Raw genomic sequence first — 22,607 nt, 5'->3', positions numbered from 1 at the left:
TGGCACAGCTCCCAACTTCAATGTGTTTCATCTCTTGGTGCCGCTTGGCTGGCTTTTACTTCTGCTTATTACACAATTACTGTAACATAGCACTGCTTTCTCTGGTTTGACTCCAAGCTTTTAGACCACCAGCTTGCACTTGCCTGTCCCCCTATGGGTTGTGCCCACCCTGACAAGGGTTTCTAAATCAAAACCCAAAAACAAAAATGTTTTACACGAGAAACCTTCAAAAATGTTCCCCACTTTTGTCCATATATGTATTGTGACGGACTACCTGCAACCCCACCTAGGTTCTTTCGTTAGAGAGTTGCTTTCTTGCCACTGGAACACAGGAACAAGGTATTATACCTGGGCATTGCACCCAAGAACACTAGCTTAGGTGCAAACAGGAACTCTTTTACTGAACATAAATACAGGTTTTTATACACTTCAGAAATAAGGGCAGTCCCCACATGAACAATAAAAACAAATATTACACATTGGGATAAACATCCCGCAATGATTAGGTAACAAGGTAAAGTTGACACAAGACTAATCCCATCATGTAGGAGCCTCCAGGAGGAATAGCCAACAGACAGAAACAATCAGTGACTCAATTAACTCAACCATGGGAGAAAGACACAACAGTAAACATATATAACCTTAATAAACAGATTACAGCAGGAGACCTCAGCATTAGGTTGTCTTGAGCTGATTATATTAACATCTGCTCTGAGTCTAGGAGAGGGTTGAAGCAGTCAATGCTGGTTTGGGCACAGAGACCCCAAATCTGTATCATGGTCCTCCAGTTCTCAGAGTCTGTGTATTTAAGGGAGACATGGACTCGAATCTGAAATAAAACTACTAAAACGGCCTCCCCAGGCACACACCTCCCAAAAATAGAGCCCCCTCAGTTACCAGGGCCCATGGTCAGTAGGCAAGAGGCTAGCCTGCAATCCCCTCCAAAAGCCCCTATCCCGATTGGGTCTATCACATTTCTCCTCTCTCAAAGCGCATTTTTTTTTACCTATTATTTTTATCTGGTAATCCTGCAAGTAGCGTACTTCCTATCTTTTGGTGGCTATACTCCTTTCTCCATTGTATCTATGGAAGGAGCCATGATTGCCACCCAGACTGCACTTCAAGCATGTCTGCCTTTGTTCATTTCCATGACATATGGGTGAGATGATCAGGAAAACAGAAGAAGATAAAATTGTTTTATGCTTCCAGTTAACATCACAGGAAGTGACAAGGGCATTGCATTTCTGGCAAGATTGACTGGTATTTTCTGTACTTCCTAAACAAATTTAAAATAATGAAGCCACTACATCTAAGAACTGGTGAACTGCAATGTTACATTTTTGTTCTTTGATATAGTTATCCTTTAGTACAAGGCCATCCATGAAGTTTACCAGAAGTTTGCATATAGAGCTAACTAAAGTACGATGTGGCTATTAGAGACATAATAGGCCCTAACAAAGCAAAGTTGCTTTGCCCCCCACCTCCTTTTAGTTAACATTAATAAGGACTGCAATGGTCACAAAAAAAGGACCATATTTGTCTATACTGGCATGGCCCGTCCCATCAGAAACCAACTGCCTACAAGTCCATCCTCACTACTACAGTGACCAGCAGGTGCACAGTTTGGACCAATTGCATTATATCCCTGGTCTACTGCAACAGCCTGACAATTGTAGCTGAGCACCATGGACATCAATGGGGCCCTAGGCTCCTACCTAGGTTGTCTTTTGAATGAGCTTTGGTTGTCATGCTTTCAGAATTTTAGCTAATCTACTTTCCTTACAAAGATCAAATTCAAAAGATAAAGCCACCAACACTTATCGGGACTAAACTAGCGGGGCTGATATATGTAGAAAACAAATGTCAGATATAGATATTTTTACAGATAAATGTGTTTATTTATAATATTAAAAAAATACTACATTATAAAAAAAAACTTCATTCAAAATAACTCCAGGCTGCAGGATGCCAACATACATTTAATGGTATAGAAACAAAAGATGACAGCAGATTCCATTAGCAAGACAATATGTTCCCCTAAAAGCAAAACATTAATTCTTGATCTTGTTCCATTAAGAGGATGGATAGCTATTGGGACTCTAGGCTTCTCCCTCTCTGCCAACTAATGTTGTACAAGGATCAATAATATATCTTTACCATGTGCAGCTTCAATCGATGTGTCTTACAATTGCCTACATGCAGCTCTGCAGTTCTATCTGCGTAGGCACTTCGCTTTTTTCTCTTTGTGATATTGACTTATTTAAACAATGTGCTATAATGGATAAAGTGCTTCCTGAAAATGGAAGTCCTGAGGGCAATGAAATGGTATATAATGGTATTGTTCGCCTTTTCTCAAAATGTTTAAGAGAAGTCATGAAATGCATAGACGTTAGAGCTTCTGGAGTTATGGCTTTAATATGGGAACTGTGGGATGGCAGCTTACATGTACAGAATGTTATAAAAAAAAGGGACGTCACAACCAGAACTTTTGGGACAGGGTAAAATGATTCTAATCTACAGACAGCCTTTACCTACAGTAAGTCAGTGCTTTTCAAGAATGCTCTGGTCTGGGTTACTGTAAGCTGAACTCCTGGCAGATGAGTAGACACAAATTATTGCAGCTCTGTAATCACTAATACATCATCATGTGCTGTCACATTGATAGGAGAAGAGAGGAGAATGCTAAGAAGAAAAACTACACTGTGCAAAATCAGGGGGCCCATGATAACCTGGGCTCAGAAGAAGTGGTTTGAATGATGTTGGCCATTAAACCCATATGGAAGAAAAATATATTTTAAATACATTTGAAAAATATTCTTCCCAAATACATTGACAATTTTGGCCATATTCAATATATTTATATATATATATATATATATATATATATATATATATATATACTGCGTGTTGAAATGCGTTTTTATTACAAAATATATAAAAAATATTTTTAAAAATATATTTCAAATATACTGTAAGTCTTTAAATACATTTTAAAAATATTCTTCCCAAATACATTGACAATTTTGGCCATATTCAATATATTTCAGCATATATATACTGCATGTTGAAATGCGTTTTTATTACAAAATATATAAAAAATATTTTTAAAAATAAATTTCAAATATACTGTAAGTCTTTAAAAATACAAATCTACATTTTTGGAATGCATTTACAAATATATGTTAAAATTACTTTTTTATGTAAAAAAAAATCTGAAGAATATATTTTAAAAATACTTTCCGCAAAATGGGTGCATATATATATATATATATATATATATATATATATATATAAATATATATACTGCATGTTGAAATGCGTTTTTATTACAAAATATATAAAATATATTTTTAAAAATAAATTTCAAATATACTGTAAGTCTTTAAAAATACAAATCTACATTTTTGTAATGCATTTACAAATATATGTTAAAATTACTTTTTTATGTTAAAAAAAATCTGAAGAATATATTTAAAAAATACTTTCCGCATAATGGATGCATTTATTATTTGTTTGTAAACTTTACCAGTCAGCCTGAACAGATTCTTTAACCACTTGCCTTCCTGAGAATTTACCCCCCCTTCCTGACCAGGCCAGTTTTGGCATTACAGCACTGCGTTACTTTAACTGACAATTGCACGGTCATGCAATGCTGCACCCAAATGAAATTTATGTCCTTTTTTCCCATAAATTGAGCTTTCTTTTGGTGGTATTTAATCGCTTGTGCGGTTTTTATTTTTTGTGCTATAAAAAAAATAAGACCGTCAATTTTGAGAAAAAAACTATATTTTTTACGTTTGGCTATTAAACATGTCCAGTAAAAAAATATATAAAATCAGATTTCGTCATAAATTTAGGCCAAAATGTATTCTGCTCCATATCTTTGCTAACAAAAAATCCCAATACGTGTAAATTACTTGGTTTACATGAAAGTTATAGCGTTTACAAATGGCAGTATAGATACTGGGCTTTTTTTAATTTTTAATAGTGATGGCAGCGATCAGCGACTTATAGCAGGACATTCAGACACTGAGGGGAACTGACTTTGTGTCACTGACATCCTCAGTGACACCAGTACAGTGATCAGTGCTAAAAAAAGCACTGACACTATACTAATAGCACTGAGCAGTAAGGGGTTAACATGAGGGGCGATCAAAGGGTTAACGGTGTGCTGGGAATGTTTTACTGTGTGCTTGACTGTAAGCACACTGCTTTGGATGGCTGTGCTGTGCACAGTCATCCAAAGCAGTGTGCCCGAGTTGACGGAGAACTGTTAGTAAACAAAACAGCTCTCTTCCACGTGGGAGATCCTTGGTAATAACCGAGTGTTGGTGAGTAATGAGTGACCGGAACCCAGTGATTGACAGCCGCGGCGCGGGTAGGGCGTGCGCACGTCTCGCCCGCGCCAACTACCTGGAAATGCAAAATCATGTATATATACGTGATTTTGTGCACCCGTGCCGCCTTCCAGATGGGAAGCGGTTAATATACAAAAGCTACATTTTTTTCGTTAAAAAGCCATTTTTATGCTTCAATCTCTGACCTTGCCTAGGCTGAAATGATGTCATCAGTCTGCTGTAAACAGGAGGAAGCATTTCCTCAATCTCCTCTCCCAGTGATCAGACTGCAATATTGTCTCTGTAGGTCAGCCTTTCTCAACCTTTTCTTCAGAGGAACCCTTGAAATAACTTTCTGGTGTAAGGGAATCCCTGCTAAACATTACTACAGGCGTACTTCGGTTTACAAATTTAATGCGTTCTCCGGGATGTTTTGTATTGCGAAAAATTCGTAAAGTGAAACGTGGCTTCCCATAGGAAAGCATTGAAAACCAATTAATCCATTCTGGAGGTCAGAAAAAAGTAAAAAAAAAGTATTTAATCTATTCAAAACTCTATAAAGTGCACTTTAAAGGCATAAATACTGTACAGCAACATGATTAAAAATGTCCAAAATGGCTCCAAAACTCGCTGCAAAAACTGCTCCAACACCTCTACACTCGACGCCACGTGCTACCCACAGACTCCAGCATGCACAGGGCCGGCACTATAAACCTCCCAGGCGCAATTCATCCTGGAAAAACTTGCTTCACACTGCGAAAAAAAATTGTAAATGCATTGAAAACCAATTAATCCGTTCTGGAGGTCAGAAAAAAGTAAAAAAGAAGTCTTATCTGTTCAAAACTCTTTATAAAGTGCACTTTAAAGGCACGGGGCCGGCGCCATAAACCTCCCAGGCGCAATGCTTCCTGGGGAAACTTGCTTTGTATTGCAAAAAAAATTTGTAAACTGAGGCATTATTTTCAATGGATTTTCATTTTAAACCGAAAATTGTGTTAACCGAGGTACGCCTGTATATCTACAACTCATGATACATCAGTGTGATGGTCAGTGGGAAGAATGCTCCTTACACTTGTGGTTATTTGGAAGAATTACCTCCTTACAGATAGGTAAAAAGATCATTGGAGTCATTGGGAACTTTTCTGAGAGGCACAAAATTGCTCATTGCTCAAGGAACTCCTTGCAACCTCTGGAGGAACCCGAACGTTCCATGGAACCCTGGATGAGAAACCCTGCTGTAGGTGAAAGGATGCAGAAATGGCTGATCTGTGTTGAACATTTGTGAACAGAACCATGCACTGTGAATATATGCATTCCATGTAAGTAATCAGTTGTCTGTACTGAGTTTTGCTTTAACCATATACTGTATCCAGGGGTAGACTGACCATTTGGAAACTCGGGCAGTGCCCGAGGGCTCGGGGTCAGTAGGGGGCCCCATGAGATGCCCCTAGTACCTTTTTCATAGGCTTTTTTTGAGTTTGGGCAAGGACATAGGGGCCCCATGATCCCCAATTGTCCGGGGGCCCCATGAGTTGTCAGTCCGCTCCTGACTGTATTCTACTTTGCCTGCCGAATGAGACCAGAAAAATCTATCAAATCTGACACTTGGATGTAACGTTGAACAGTGTCACTTTGAATTCTGTTGTATTTGTAAGTTTTTCTGCTGACTATTATAGAACAAATAAAAGGTTTCCTTAAGGCACAATTATTTTACTGTTCATGTAGGACAGAAACTGCTTGCTGAGGTGTTCTGTGAATCCTGATAGATACATGTTGGTCTGCCATGAAGGTGTCATTGAGATTCTTATTAAGATCTCTTTAGGAATCCCCTTGAATGCGATTTGTTTCTTGATGTTGTCGTTTTCACCAGGACAAAATGTACTGGATGAGTACAGCTCTGTTAAAGCAAAATACATAAGTACTGCCGTTGTTAAAGAGACCCTGTCATCAGACCATTTATTTCAACAAAAAGCTTCCCATAAGATTATGTGTGCATTTATTATATTTTATGTATATTATTAACCTGTAAAAGCCTCCCTTGTCTAGACATTTAAAAGCCCTGAGACTGCTGCTGGGTGCAAATCTGGGGTGTGATGTCAGTATTCCCGTTCACTTCTGCCCCAGCAGGTACATAAACGGTTATGTAGGGAGGGGTGGGGTGGAGGAGCTAGGCCAGCACAGAGAGTAATTAGAAATTCTCAGAAGAGAAAGGAGCTACGGCGTGCAAGGATGAGGTAAGGGGAATGTGTTAATAAATCGACTCTTTCAAATATTTAGAAGAAAAAAAATAAATACTTGTAGCTGGAAAAATATATTACTGTATATGTATATATATATATATATATATATATATATATATATATAAAATCTGTGTGTGTGTTTTTTTTCTTTATAGTGCTGACAATTTACACAGTGCTTTACATTCTGCTCATTCACATCTGTCCCTGCCTTCAAGAAGTTTACAATCTATGGTCCCTATCTCACATACATACACATACTAGGGCCAATTAAATTGTTGCTAAAATCATGCTGTATATGCAGCAAATCATGCTTGTTACACTCACTGTGGAACTTAATAGGTTAATCCTTCGCATTGTGTAAAAAGGATGTTTGATCCTGTCTTCTCTGATCCTCCCTTACTGTCTCCAATCCGTCTCCTTATAGAACTGAACCTTGGGGGCAAGCTGCACATGCTCAATTTAGTGTGTATTGCTAAAGAGTTTTTTTTTTCTTGGGAAAGCTCATGTGATCAGCCAAGGGCTAATCAGTGCTGTCCAGACAGGTCAGAGGTTATGCAGCCTCATAGGACAATCAGGGGAGAATGAAAACTTCTCCTACAAGTTTTAAACAGTGCTCTGCTGGACACTGATGGAAGTCACGGAACTGCTATATATTGCTGATAAGAAAAGGTATTTAGAAGTTTATATTTACTAAAATAATTGCATTTCCGCATTCTGTGTACTGTGGGAGACCAGATATAGTAATTGCAGAGTCCTGGGTTTAGTAACACTTTAACCTACTAGCATGTCTTTGGAGGGTGGGAGGAAAATTGAGTACTTGGAGAAAATTCCACACAACCACAGGGAGAACATGGGAACTCCAAGCAGATAATGTCTTGGACAGGATTATTATTTTTTTAAGTAAACTAAACTATGCAGTATTTTGACTGCATTTTAGGACGTATCCCAATTTCACTGATAGATTTCAAAAACTGAAAATTGACAACACGCTAGAAAAGAGCAAAAAAAAAAAAATAAAATCTCCAGCTCCCAGCTATGTATATTAATATTAATAGTATACCATGTAGCATATTGGGCAGCACAGGTCTTAGCACATATACCTTGCAGTACTGGGGTCCTTTGTTTGAATTTCGGCCAAGACACTATCTGAATGGAATTTCAATGTTCTCCCTGTGCTTGTGTGGGTTTTCTCCGGGTACTCCGATTTCCTCCGGCACACCAAGGACATGCTGGTAGGTTGTCTAAGTTGGCCTCAGAATGTATGTACAAATTGGCTATACATGTGTTTTCACATTCAACATGCTGGTCCCATGCTGAATAATTGGAGAGGATTGAGGAAAGACCTGGTGACAACCTTGTGAAAATTTTCCAAAGAAAATTCTTTTGGAAATAGCTCTCAAATGTATTAGACATGGTGCCCAGAGAGGTGACCCAAAGAATTCCTGAGAGTTGATTAGAACTGAACAGACATCACACACGTAGCATACTACATAATATGAAATAGAATTCTTTTTTACGGTCAGCCCTTATGAATCAGAAATAGGAACTCCCCACTATAGTAAAGACCATTGAGGGTATAGTCCTCTTTATGCTTGGAAAGTAATGTCATATACCAAAGTGCTATGAGAAGAGACAGACGAAGTACATCTTCCACCTGCATATTCTGCTGAATCTGTTTTCCAATTGTGTTTTGCTGATTTGGGACCTTGGAGGCTCCCATAACATAAGCATTTCCCGTCATCTGCGTGGCTCCCTGTGATTCCTGATGTCAGGGAACTCTTGAAATGCCAGCAGGGATGCTAAGTACGGAACATAGGCTCAAGGTAACATCTTTGGGAATCTGCCTCACATCTGCGTTTCTGGCGTCAGCTTACACACTCTGATTATTCCTTCCCTGCCGTTTGCAGAAAGTTTGGTTATGTAAAAGGTATCACATGCAGGAAAACACTGACTCGGAGCCCAGACATCTGTTGTTCGAGGAGGATGAAGGCACTCACCAGCACAACTCCCAACTTTCTGAGATGAGAAAATGTGGGACATCTTTTAGCAAAATGTGTAAAGGCGCAGAACACACTTCTTCAATGCTTCCATTTACAGGGACCATGAGGATGGAATACGGCAAAAAGTATAGGTTAAGCTTTTTTTGAGCACTGCTTTAGTCCCTTCTTGACTAGCCCTGGCATCCCTTTAAATGGGTTATTACACCTGGGGGGGCACGGGAAAAAACGCACCTAAAGCCGCATACTACACATGTGTTTAGGTGCGTTTAGACATGCCAAGCATATGAGAGTTTATGGATTCCATTGGCCAGAATATTAATTTATTCTGGCCATTAGAATGAGCGCGCAAGCACTGAATGTGTCTGGTGTTTAGAAGAGAAACACTAGAATACTAATCAGTACCAGTGTGAAAAAGTGTATTTGCTTTGGTAGAATAAGTCACCTCTAATGTTGGGTGTCCTACATGTGTGAGTGTTGCTGCATTATAGAAAACTATTAGAATAATTTTTCACATTTTAGAATGGGATGCCTCAAGACTGTCCAGAATTTGAAAAGGTGCCTTGTGACTGTCCATAATTTTAAAGGGTGCCTGGACTGAAAAAAGGTTGAGAAACACTGCTCCAAACACATGCTGGTAAGTTAATTTGCTCCTGTCTAAATTGGCCCTAGTATATGAATGTGAATTTAGGGACCTTAGATTGTACACCCCTTGAGGGTTAGGGAATGATGTGAATGTACCGCGTATATATATATATATATATATATATATATATATGTACACTGTGTAAATTGACAACACTATAGAAGTACCTGAAATAAATGAGTAATAAAGTAAGTAAAGCTCTGTGCAGTCATCTGACAAAAACAGCAAAGCAATCTCATGAGCAGGGAGATTAAATATCTGGAAAGTACACAGACTACTTTTGCCATGGTTGCAAGGAACAGAAATTCATATTTTTCCCTAGCTGGTTGTATGATTTTAATAACCTTAAATGACAAAATGGCTTGTGCAGTGATTGTATATAACAATGTGTTTGCGAAGGCGCTGTTATATTTTTAAAGATGGAAACACAATGATAAGGCTGTAATTGCGTGCTGGAAGCTAGAGCTGAGGAGCCAGAAATTCTGTCATTAGCAGCCAGTGCAGGGAAAGGCGTCTTGAAAGCGGAAGGCTCTATGATCTGAGATCACAACTGACTCCCGGTAAGTCCTGCACTGCAGCCGCCACGGCTACCAGGAACTACAAAGGTAACAAAGTTTCAGCGGGAACAATGAAGAAAGAATTTTCTTTAGATAATTGGCTCTAATCGGATTTCATACAGTAAGCACAATGTGCTGGAGAAGTCCTCTGGATACACAGCCGAAGGCTTGGATCTAAGAAATAGCTGATCATGTCAAATATAAATAAAGGGTACAGCACCGGCTCCTGCAAATCTCAATACATGTCAGACCCAAGGGACCTAGATCTGTTCATCTCCAGGCAGGATGGAAAAACAATCGCCAAAGCAGTTATGTTTTCTAGGATAAATTAGGGCCCGTTTGCTTCTTTGAGGTGCGTTATATGCGCATTGCATCCCACATTAATGTTCGTTAGGTTAAGCCAGTCCATTCTAAGTGAATGCACTCCCAACACAACCTAATGTGCTTAAAAAAGCAGCCAAGAGAAGTGGCTTCAAGGACTGGTCTGTCTAGGACACCTGTGGACGTTTTATTGCTTGTTCCTTACTTCTTAGACTAAACAACAATTTTACCCTTACAGTGTGGGTGGTGGTGGGGTGGACTGGAATGTAGCTTTAACCCCTTAGTGACTGAGGGTAAAACAAATTTAAATGCCTAAACACAATTTTGCAACTTTAACACGTGTTAGTAAATCCACACATATCATCACAACTACTTTGTGTATGCAGGTGGATTATACCTTTTTTTTTTAGGACATATTGGGCTTTTTTTGGGTGGTAAATAGCAAAAAACCCCAATGAAGCATGATCCAATTTGCTCCAGCAGGGAAAAAAATTCCTTCCTGATCCATCAAGAGGCAATCAGATATTCCCTGGATCAACTTTATCTATAAATATTAATATCCAGTTATAATGTGTACATTTAGGAAAGAATCCAGACCTTTTTTAAAACAATCTTCTGAGCTGGCCAGAACCACTATTCCACATTTTCACAGGTCCTACTGTGAAAAAGCTTTTCCATATTTGGAGATGGAATCTCTTTTCCTCCAGACCTAAAGAGTGCCCCTTTGTCCTCTGTGATGACCTTAACGCCATCACAGTTAACTATATGGGCCACTTATGTACTTATACAGTATATGTTGATCATTTCCTCCCTAGCATCCTCTTCTCAAGAGAGTATAAATTCAGTTCCTCTAATCTTTCCTCGTAGCTTTGCTCCTCCATGTCTCTTATCAGCGCACACCAACTTCTCCCCCTTGAAGGAAGGAAGGAAGGGAGGAGTGGGAGGAAGGAAAACAGGGGTGGATGGAAGGAAGGGGGGGGTGGATGGATGGATGCAAGAGAGGGGTGAGTGGAAGGAAGGGAGGGTGGATGGAAGGGAGGGGTGGGTGGAAGGAAGGGAGAGGTGGAAGGAAGGAAAGAAGGGGTGGATGGAAGGAATTGTGGGTGGAAGGAAGAAAGGGGTAGATGGAAGGAAGGGAGGGGTGGGTGTAAGGAAGGGAGGGGTGTAAGGAAGGGAGAGGTGGGTGTAAGGAAGGGTGGGGTGGAAGGGAGGGAGGGATGGAAGAAAGGAAGGGGTGGGTGGAAAGAAGGAAGGGAGGAGTGAAAGGAAGTGAGGGAGGGGTTGGTGGGAGGAAGGAAGGGAGGGGTTGGTGGGAGGAAGGAAGGGAGGGGTGGGTGGAAGGAAGGAAGGAACGGTGGGGTGGAAGGGAGAGAGGGCAGGGTGGAAGGAAGGAATGAAGGGAGGGGTGGGTGGAAGGAAGGAAGGAAGGAAAGAAGGAAGGAAGGAAGGAAAGAAGGAAGGAAGGAAGGAAGGGGTGGAATTAAGGAAGGGAGGGAAGCAAGGAAGGAGGGGAGGGGTGGAAGTAAATAAGGGAGGAAGGAAGAAAGGAAGGAAGGAAGGAAGGGAGGGGTGGGTGAAAGGAAGGAAGGGAGGGGTGGAAGGAAGGAAGGGAGGGGTGGGTGGAAGGAATTAAGGGAGGGGTGGAAGGAAGGAAGGAAGGGGTGGGTGGAAGGAAAGAAAGAAGGAAGGGAGGGGTGGAAGGAAGGAAGGAAGGGAGGGAATGGTGGAAGGAAGGGAGGGGTGGGTGGAAGGAAGGGAGGGAAGGGGGGATGGGAGGGGTGGAAGGAAAGAAGGGAGGGGTGGGTGGAAGGAAGGACGGGGTGGAAGGGAGGGAGTGGTGGAAGGGAAGGATGCAAGGAAGGGAGGGGTGCAAAGAAGGGAAGGGTGAAAGTAAGGAAGAAAGGGAAGGAAGGAAGGAAGAAAGGAAAGGAAGTGGGACTCACCATCCATGTCTCATTCAGAGGCATCAGAGCTGCTGTGTTCAGTTTCCCACCCACACCTTCTCTGAAGCTGCATGGACTGGAGTGTGGGTGGGCACAGGGGGAGGCAGAGCTGATCCAGCCTCTCTCCCCTCTGCTCCTATTGGTGCGGAGAATAGGGGGAGGGGCTGGGCAGTGAGAAGAACACAGCGGTGGTGGGATGGAGAGGGGGTGGCAGAAAGAAAACAGAATGATCAGGTATGTTCTTTGCAGCGATGGGGGCGGTCACAAGCAGTTATCTCCCTGTATGGCTTTCAAGAAAGCAGCTGGAAGCTGCTTCTCCTCCTCTCCCTCCCATGGCTTCCAGCTGCTTCATTGAAAGTCATACAGGAGATCGTTCCTTGTCACTGCCCCTACCGATGCCCCTCACACGCACCCCTAGTCCCGGCACTGTTCATTGCCCCCACCTTATTTCCACTTGTGGGCAAGTGGAAATTTCGAGGGCTGCAGGGATGGTTGGCAACTCTCTTCTGGGGGGGTTCAGACCCCCCTGACCTACCCCTTATCTACACCCCTGCTTATCAGCGTATTTGCCCTTGGTTGCCCTTCTCTGCACTTTCTCCAGTTCCTCAATATCCTTTTTGTGAATTGGTGCCCAAAACTGAGCTGCATATTCCAGATGAGGTAATACTAATGATTTGTACAGGGGTAATATGATATCTCTCTCTCTGGGGTCTATACCTCTTTTGATACAAGAGATGATTTTGCTCGCTTTAGAAACCGCAGCTTGGCATTGCATGCTATTATTAAGGTTGTGATCTACCAGAACTCCCAGATCCTTCTCCACCATTGATTCCCCCAGTAGTACTCCCCCTAGTATGCATGATGCATGCATATTCTTATCCCCCAAGTGCAATTCAAAATGTATATGTTATTTGATGTTTGTACCTGTAGTAAGGCCCAGAAACAATAGTGCACATTTAGCTTTTTTTTATCCTACCTAAAACACCGACACTAACTGACACTGATACTACATTTAAAAATGCTTTTTAAAAAAAATAATCCTGCCCAAAATTTACTAGTAATGACCTTTGACTCTGACCTTTAACCTAACACTAATCCTGGGACTGACCTAGATCTAACATTGATCTAGGTATTTTTTATTTTCTTTTTTTACTGCACACTCTTGTTTACATTATCCCTGCATGAGGGAGAGAAACAATGTTTCTCTTCCCCATTCAGAAAGAACAAAAACACAGGGTCGGGCTGCACAATGACTGATCACTGTGATAGCCAATCAGAGGCTATCACAGTGATCAGGTGACCCGGAACTGGGGAGTCCCGATTCCCGATCATTGGTAGGGACCCAGACATCCTGGCAACAGCCCGGTACCAATATGCACATATGCGGCTTCACGGAAAAAAGCCCAGTTCTGTATATGCGTACTGTCAGCATGAAGGGGTTAAATTAGTTGTAAACCCTTACATATACCCAGTGAAGTGACTGGACCCAGGTGATACACAGAGATGAAACAAATCCTTCTACACAAATTGTATCTGTTTATCTGCAGCCATCTCTTCTTTACAGCCATTCAAAATCCAGAATTTTTAAAGCTTGTCCAAGCTTTCAGAAAGCATGGAGCAAGTAGCTGAACAGAGCTGTCAATCACAGCCTGTGTGCTGGAGCTACCTATCCTGTCACATTTTTTCTCTTGGTGTAAGTAAAACTTGTCAGGATTGACTCATGCAAATGGAAGAGGTATGAGGCAGCAGACAGAAATGACACTTATTACTCTGGATAGAGACAAGTAGACAATAGAGGGATATACTTTGTTCATATTTCTTATATGAGGTTTACAGCCATTTTAAAGCGATACTAAAGGCTTAATTTTTTTTTCTAAAAAAAAACCAAACATGTCCATACTTACCTGCTGTGTGTAGTGGTTTTGCACAGAGCACCCCGGATCCTCCTCTTCTCAGGTCCCCCGCTGACGCTCCTAGCCCCTTCTTCCTGTCGGGTGCCCCCACAGCAAACAGCATTCACATGGAGCTGTGAATCGCCCCTCCCCCTCTTCTCATTGGCTCACTGGCTGTGATTGACAGCAGTTGGAGCCAATGAGGAGAGGGAGTCCCAGGATATCCGAGACTATAGTGCAAATTGCTGGATTGAGAGGGGGCTTAGGTGAGTATTTGGGGGGCTGGGGGACTGCTGCATAGAGAGGGTGTTATACCTTCATGCATAGAATGGATGAAGGTAAAAAAAACCTAGAGCCTTTACAACCACTTTAAATGTTCCCTAAAGCAGTACTGAACCCAAAAAGAAAATCAGGTTCTTAGATGTGATGGCGGCAATTGTTTAGGCATTTTTTCCTTTATTTTCATCTAGTGATCTGGACATGAAGTCACAGCTCTTTCCCAAAAATAAAAAAAACTACGCTGCAGCTACAGCTGGATTTTTCAATTGTTAGTCACTTTTATAAGGTCCATCTAAATCTACTAGTTCATTTTAATCTACCTTTCCACTGATTGACAGTGCTGCTGTCCAAAGGTGTCTCTGTTGCTCCTTCATCCAGAGTGGAGACATCCTAAGACAGGAAGTGTGTAACTGCCTGGATCCTTTGAAAACAAAGGAAAAAGGTCTAAGAAAGGAGAACTAATGCAGCCACCACAATTAAGGATTGGTAATCTGTAATGTAATATTTTTTTTATTTTTGGGTTTAATACTGCTTTAAGCATTTTGGTCATATACTGATTCAACAACATCACTCATAAAAAAAAAACAACAACAAGGTCAGGTTGTAAAAAGACAAAAGGCTATCAAGTTCAACCAGTAATAGAAAACAGAACCTTCACAAACAGAACCCTGTATTCAAAGTTGATCCAGAAGAAGGCAAAAAAAGCCTTTAAAACGTATGTAACCATTGAATATATATCATAACAGCAAAACATGCAGCACAGTGGTTAAATGGTTAGCACTTCTGCCTGGCAGTATTAGGGTCACTGGTTTGAATCCCAACCACGGCACCACCTGCCTGGAGTTTGTATGTTCTCCCTGTGCCAGCATGGGTTTCCTCCAGGTACCCTGGTTTCCTCCCACCCTCCAAAGACATGCTGGTAAGTTAATTGGCTCCTGTCTAAATTGGCCCTAGTATGTGTATGTATGAATGTGAGTTAGGGACCTTAGATTGTACACCCCTTGAGGGTTAGACTGATGTGAATGTACAATATATATATGTAAAGCACTGTGTAAATTGACAGTGCTATGTAAGTACCTGAAATAAATAAATAATTCAGCTGGATTATAACATAAACTGACCAGTAACTTCTGGTTCTACAACACAAGGATCCACTGACAAAGGATGGAGCTCCATGTATGTCTTTGCTTTGTATTGGCAGTAATCAGCATATAGTGGCAGACATGGGTTTTTGAGTCTATGGTCTATTAATGTCATTGATCTGTCCAGCTTGTAACTGTCCTACTGACAATGAGAACCGGCAGCAATTATTGTTAAGTGCCTTATACAAAGAAATACATTGCCTCATTTTTCATTTTCTTTTTTTTTTTTAACGTCCCTGTTCCTTGGATTAGAATAACTATTATGCGGGAGGCTAATCCTTTGAATTAGAACAGGGGAAAAATAAATTAAATTTTTTTCTCTGCTCTACTGTGCAGTAATTAGCAAATTTTAAGTCATTATGGGAAAGATGTAAGTGACATTTAAAGCTCTCAAAAAATAAACAGAGGAGAATTTTAAAAGGATTTTGATTTATTTTATGTGCTCTAGATAATTCTGCCGTCTGTTTCCTTATTTTACCCCTTTTTTGCAGGCTTGACTTATTCTACTAACTATTATTAGTTTTAAAGAGCATCTCAAGAAACAAATAGCTTATCTTGATGTGAGTTCAATGCTCATTGAAGCTAGATTCAGACAGTTTTTCAGGACTACAGACTCTTGTCACATAATCCTTGCTGTTGAGCCTCCTTTCTGGCAGCTACTAAAGGCATTGCTCATGGCCCTGGAACATAATGATCTGCCTTTAGGAAAGAGAGGAACCCAAAACTAATGCAAGGATGAAAACCAGACAGGCGGGTCATACATTATACAATTTTCTTTACAATTTCCTTTAGATTTACCTTCAAGTAGGTAGTGCCTAATTGGATACAGCTGAAAGTGTTGTTTAGGTTTTATCTAATATTATATACTTTTTGGTAAATCTAAAGGAACATTGTACAAGAAAAATGTATAACCTATGGCCAGCCTAACCTGTGCCCACCAGTATACGTTTATGTGCATAATATTCATGAAGGGCTCAGGAGAAATCTTACAAATATTAAACTATTAACTACCAAGTTGAAGGTACTACACTGCTTCAAAAGAATTGCAAGATGGAATCCTTCTGTATACTATCATAGTAATCGTATGCAGGGGCGGACTGACCATTTGGAAACCCGGGCACTGCCCGAGGGCCTGGGGCCAATAGGGGGCCCCATGAGATGCCCTTGGTACCTTTTTTCATAGGCTTTTTTGAGTTTGGGCAAGGACACAGGGGCCCCATGATCTCTTATTGCCCAGGGGCCCCATGAGTTGTCAGTCCGCCCCTGATCGTATGGTCTCTATACAGTAATAGATAGCAAATAATTTCTGTACATACTGTAGAATGGAACATAGGTGTAAATAATGTGTACAGTATATAGGTGAGTTATTACTGCCTGTATACATTAATATAGTGTCATTACTATCTCTTTATACAGTACACTAATATACCTGCCTCTATACTCTAGTACAGTTAGCCCCTGGACACAAGTTTACTATATTTAAGTGTTCTTGCATGGCGACCACTTACTGTTATCTCACATATATATTCTTATTATTCTAGCCAAACGTATCACCCTAACTCCTCCCACAGTTTTTACACTACATAGACAGTAATATACAGAAACGTGCGGATTGTTCCCGATTGGTGTGCTATTACTTTGTGGAACCTTTCGCCGAATGGTTCACAAAATATCGGCGTTTTTGTGATGAAATTGGTCCCATAGGAATGAATGACGGAATGTTCAAAACTAGAGTGGGAGCTGACAAAAGCTAGAGTGTGAGCTGAAAAATCAGGACATGATTTCTAAACTGCCATCACTCCCTCATTTTCAAGCCTACCTACACAAATCTTATATCAAAACGTTCAGCTATCCCTGCTGCCACTAAGAATGTCCACGGCTAAGCCATAGTCCTGATAGTTTTCACAATATGACCATTTGTTTGCAATTCATGCCGCCCATTGACATTCATTGAAACTCCACTCTAGCCACCTCAAATTTGAAGGGCAATTTCTATGCGGATGTGCCTTCATTTTTAATATTTCAGAGACATACTATGCAACAAAATGTAGGTCTGGGTCTTGTGATTCTCACAATATAAAACTCTTCAGTGTAGGAGTTATAATGCTTGAACTACAACCGTTTGAAGATGGCAACTGCCAGTGAAGTGAGCAAGTTGGAGCAGTTTGTTTTTAACCGCTCTTCTCTGCCCTTGCTGTAGAGCAGTGTTTCTCAACTCCAGTCCTCATGGACCCCCAACAGGTCATGTTTTCAGGATTTCCCTCAGATGAAACAGCTGTGGTAATTACTAAGGCAGTGAAACTGATCAAATCACCTGTGCAAAATAATGGAAATCCTGAAAACATGACCTGTTGGGGGTCCATGAGGACTGGAATTGAGAAACACTGCTGTAGAGTGAGTTGCCATAGGAACCCAGGTGTGTGAGCAGGCAGCAGAGTGACAAGCCACTCCACCCAGTTACTCACTCCAGTTGTAGACTACTGGTGGAGGCAAGAACACTTCACACAATTTCCCCAGAAATTGTACCTTTTCTAGTTATATATTACTATAGTGATATCACTGTCTCTTTAAATTAGTATAGAAAAAAATCCTATAATAAGATAACTCCCTATACTGTAGTCCCTATACACTGTTCCTATGTTCTGTCTCTAGCTCTTCACTCTAGCCGACAAACTCTGTCCTTATAGTCTAGTCCAAATACTGTGTCTGTATACTCTAGTTCCTATACCCTGTACCAATACTCTTTTCTTACACCCCAGTCCCAGTGCTGTGTCTCTATACTCTAATCCCTATACTCTGTACCAATACTCTACTCCTTATACTTTGTCCCAATACCCTTTCCTTACACCCTAGTACCAATACTCTGTCTCTATACTCTTGTCCCTGTATTCCATAGCAATACTCTAGTCCCTATACTTTGTCCTAATACTCTTTCCTTACACCCTAGTCCCAATACTCTGTCTCTATACTCTAGTCCCTGTATGCTGTAGCAATACTCTAGTCCCTATACTTTGTCCCAATACTCTTTCCTTACACCCTAGTCCCAATACTCTGTCACTATACTTTAGTCCCTGTACTCTGTACCAATACTCTAGTCCCTATACTTTGTCCCAATACTCTTTCTTTACACCCTAGTCCCAATACTCTGTCACTATACTTTAGTCCCTGTACTCTGTACCAATACTCTAGTCCCTATACTTTGTCCCAATACTCTTTCCTTACCACCTATTCCCAATACTCTGTCTCTTTGCTCTAGTCCCTATACTCTGTACTAATACTCTAGTCCCTATACTTTGTCCCAATACTCTTTCCTTACACCCTAGTCCCAATACTCTGTCTCTATACTCTAGTCCCTGTATGCTGTAGCAATACTCTAGTCCCTATACTTTGTCCCAATACTCTTTCCTTACACCCTAGTCCCAATACTCTGTCACTATACTTTAGTCCCTGTACTCTGTACCAATACTCTAGTCCCTATACTTTGTCCCAATTCTCTTTCCTTACACTCAAGTCCCAATACTCTGTCTCTACACTCTAGTCCCTGTACTCTGTACTAATACTCTAGTCCCTATACTTTGTCCCAATACTCTTTCCTTACACCCTAGTCCCAATACTGTGTCTCTATACTCAAGTCTCAATACTCTGTCTCCATACTCTAGTCCCTGTACTCTGTACCAATACTCTAGTCTCCATACCCTGTCCCAATACTCCTTCATTATACCCTAGTCCCAGTTCTGTGTCTCTATACTTGTGTCCCTGTACTTTCTCTCTATACTCAAGTCCCCATACCCTACCCCAAAACTCTTTCCTTATACCCTAGTCCCAGTACTTTGTCCCTATACGCTGTATCTATACTCTAGTCCCTATACTCTGTCTCTTTACTCTTGTACCTATACTCTGTCTCTATACTCTAGTCTCTATAGCGGGTGGCAGCAACCCGTAGATTGCGATCTACCAGTACATCACAGCCAGATGACTGGTAGATCGCAGTCTGGGCTTCTGACACGCCATTCCAGAGCATCAAACAGAGTGCAATGCAGAGGGACTACTTTTACAGTTGGAGTTGTAGTAGGGAGCAAGAGTTGCATAAGCCGATGCCTCCTCTGTGGTGCTGGCTCCTGTCCCATGTGGAGTGATACCAACTGCATTCCACCCCTTATTCCAGCTAGCGGTCTCCAGAGTGATGCCAGCAATAGGAAAGGTCAGTGTGCAGCAATACACTGGGCATAATAGTATAGGGCTGCTTTCACATCGATGTGCTGCGATTTACCCATACCGCGGTGCAGTGCAGTGTACCTGCAGCTTTTCTGTGGGTTTGCTGTGCTTAGTCATAGACCTCTATTATATCCTACGGGTTTGGTGCATGTACCTTGGTATAGTAAACTCTGTATACTAGGTAAATGGCACTACTGTCTATTCTCGAAATGAAAGTGTATGTATAGCCAATTTTTTTTTTAGTTTTGGGTAAAGTAGGGAAGGGTTAAAACCCCTGCCAGGTTACTTTTTTCTTTTAAGCTTGAGATCACACTGATGCGGTGCGGAGTTCGCAGCAGTTTCTGTGTGAATTCTGCATCGCATGACAATCGCACCCATGCGAACCACTACGGGTGTGTATGTTAAATTAACAACACCCCCCGAAATCAGTTCGCAAAACACGGTGCACATCAGTGCAGATGCGGTGCGATTTGAGACATACAAAATGAATGGCTTCAAATCACAACGCACGGAATTCGCATGTGATTTACACAGGAATGCGGTGCGGTTCCTGTACAAATCACATGTAATATGCTCACTGCATCTAGTGTGAACCCAAGCTTAAAGTCATTGGGGAATTTTTCCTTCACTACCCGTCCTAGAGACACAACTGAAAGTGGGAGGAAATCTCTCAAAGTGAGGAAAATTCTCATTTTAGACATTTGTCCTCAGAACAGGTGTCCTCATTGGATGATTTCCCCTCACCTCTTGTTTTGGAGACAATTCTAAAATGATGGATTTCCCCTAACTTTCATTCTTAGTGACAACGGTGTCCAGTATATATAGAGGGTTAAATCTCCCTAATGGGGACACATACGCAATAAAAACTCAACAAAGAGTCTAAGACTGCTCCACTGCATCCAAAACTTGAGAAAGAAAAATGTTGCCTAGAGAAAATCTTTAATGTCTTTGTATGTTGGTATGACCGTCTCAATGCACTGGTATAGTCGCTGTCTGTAGACTAATATAGAAGGACACTTTCTGCATTTTAGTGATAATATGAAACAGAATACAATCTGGATTTTCTATGTTTACTCAAAAGCACAGCCAGGTGTGACGATAATCTGAGCTTTAATTAGATGGAAAGTGTTCACGTGTCACAGATGCATGGTGTAGTATGAGTAGAAGGAGGCGATGAAATTGGCGATGGGGCTAATAGTGGGTTGCCATGGAAACACCACTAATCAACTAATCAAGTCATCAACTGAATTAAAGCGTACTTGTCTACACACAGTCTGCAGTTCTGGAACAAAAAAGTAAATCCCTAAGAGTCGTCTTACAGCAACACAAGAAGTTCACACACAAAAACATTGGTAAACATGAGAACGCCAGGTTCTTTTTATATAAATGTCTGATTGAGGCATTCCTTGTCTGCAGCATGGCCAAAACTGACATGCTTCGAGATTTTACTAGGCTGTGGACAACAAAGGCTGGAGCACAGGTGACAGCGGAGAGTTCTCCACCCAGATATAGAAAGAAGGAGTACTTGTACTGTAGTAATAAAGGTAGTGCAAGACACAAGGATAGAAGTGAAGAACACTTTACATCTTACAATGTAAATGGTTTTGGTGTATTTTGGAAGTGCCATGTTTAAAGTGAATCTGTCCTAAAAAAAAAAAAATCAATTCCTGCATACACCCAGAAATTGGCTGCAAATGTGGGATTTGAACTGGATGATTTCAGGGTCAATTAAATCATGTTCACACGGTGACTTGGCTGTGGAGACCACTTATAAAATATTTACACAGTGATACCTAGTGTCATCTAGAATTGCCAGATATGTATCGGGTTATTCCCCTTTGTGCTCTGGGGGCTAAAGACAAATGAGTATTTGTTTAATCACATTTTATGGACGTCTTGTAGGCATATTACCTCCTAGGGCAGCAATGGGCAAACTACGGCCCGCGGGCCGTTTACGGCCCGGCGGACCTTTTAATCCGGCCCGCGGAGCGTGATACATTGGCTGTCAGGATGTGTGTAGGCGGGGCAGCGTGACGAACGTGAGGGGAGCTAGGCTCCTCTCACAGTCCGCCCTGAAGACCGGAACAGCGCGGGAACACGGCGAGAGGTACGCGCGGAGCAAAGGTAAGTGAATTGACACGGGGGGGAATAGTACTGTGGGGGATGAAATACTATATGAGGGATGAATTAATATGGGGGATGAATTAATATGGGGAATGAATTACTATAGGGGGGATGAATTACTATATGGGGGATGAATTACTATGGGGGATGAATTACTATATGGGGGATGAATTACTATGGGGGATGAATTACTATGGGGGATGAATTACTATATTGGGGATGAATTACTATGGGGGATGAATTAATATATGGGGGATGAATTACTATGGGGGATGAATTACTATATGGGGGATGAATTACTATGGGGGATGAATTACTATATGGGGGATGAATTACTATATGGGGGATGAATTACTATATGAGGGATGAATTACTATGGGGGATGAATTACTATATGGGGGATTAATTACTATGCTTACTATGGGGGAATATTACTATACTTACTATGGATGACACATACACATCATTCATCTACTCTTGGTCCGGCCCCCGGGTCCAATATATGAACCCATTGCGGCCCTCAAGTCAAAAAGTTTGCCCACCCCTGTCCTAGGGGCAGGTTATACACCCACAAGCCATATTACTCCACACCCCGGTACTTTCTGAACAGTAACAGAAAGCTCGAGAACACTGTCATCTTGACCTCTCACTCACAGTACTCAATAGCAATTACGACACGATTGCAGAACATGACCCACTCTTCACCAACCCCCCTGCATCTTCCGTTGAAGCCACATTGTCAGGATCTGGATCACCTTCTGGTGGCACTGAGCTTCCGATAGCAGAAGGTTGTAGTTCCAGTGTCCACTAGCAAGTGTCTTCCAGCAGTCAGCAGAACTCAGTAATCAGTTTCCACCTGATGCTGGCTGCTGGGAGAGTATTTAGGTCCTCCCCTACTTGTGCCTCTGGCTCCA

At 41.4% G+C, this 22,607-nt stretch overlaps 1 protein-coding gene across 3 annotated transcripts in view; it reads right to left on the bottom strand.

The window, feature by feature from the left end:
* SHISAL1 (shisa like 1) overlaps window positions 1-22,607 on the bottom strand; it is a 210,695-nt gene that overhangs the window by 156,984 nt on the left and 31,104 nt on the right. Inside the window, exon 2 of one of the 3 annotated variants that reach the window (XM_089680792.1) lies at window positions 14,533-14,633. The exons of the other annotated variants lie outside the window; for them this stretch is intronic. The gene's annotated coding sequence lies outside the window, so the exon portion shown is untranslated. The remainder of the gene's footprint in view (window positions 1-14,532; window positions 14,634-22,607) is intronic. 3 annotated transcript variants of the gene reach the window in all.

This window comes from Staurois parvus, unplaced genomic scaffold (assembly GCF_062004578.1).
Source record: "Staurois parvus isolate SC_StPar_1 unplaced genomic scaffold, SC_StPar_1.0 ptg000249l, whole genome shotgun sequence".
Taxonomy (NCBI): domain Eukaryota; kingdom Metazoa; phylum Chordata; class Amphibia; order Anura; family Ranidae; genus Staurois; species Staurois parvus.
This window is presented reverse-complemented; position numbering and strand designations above follow the sequence as displayed.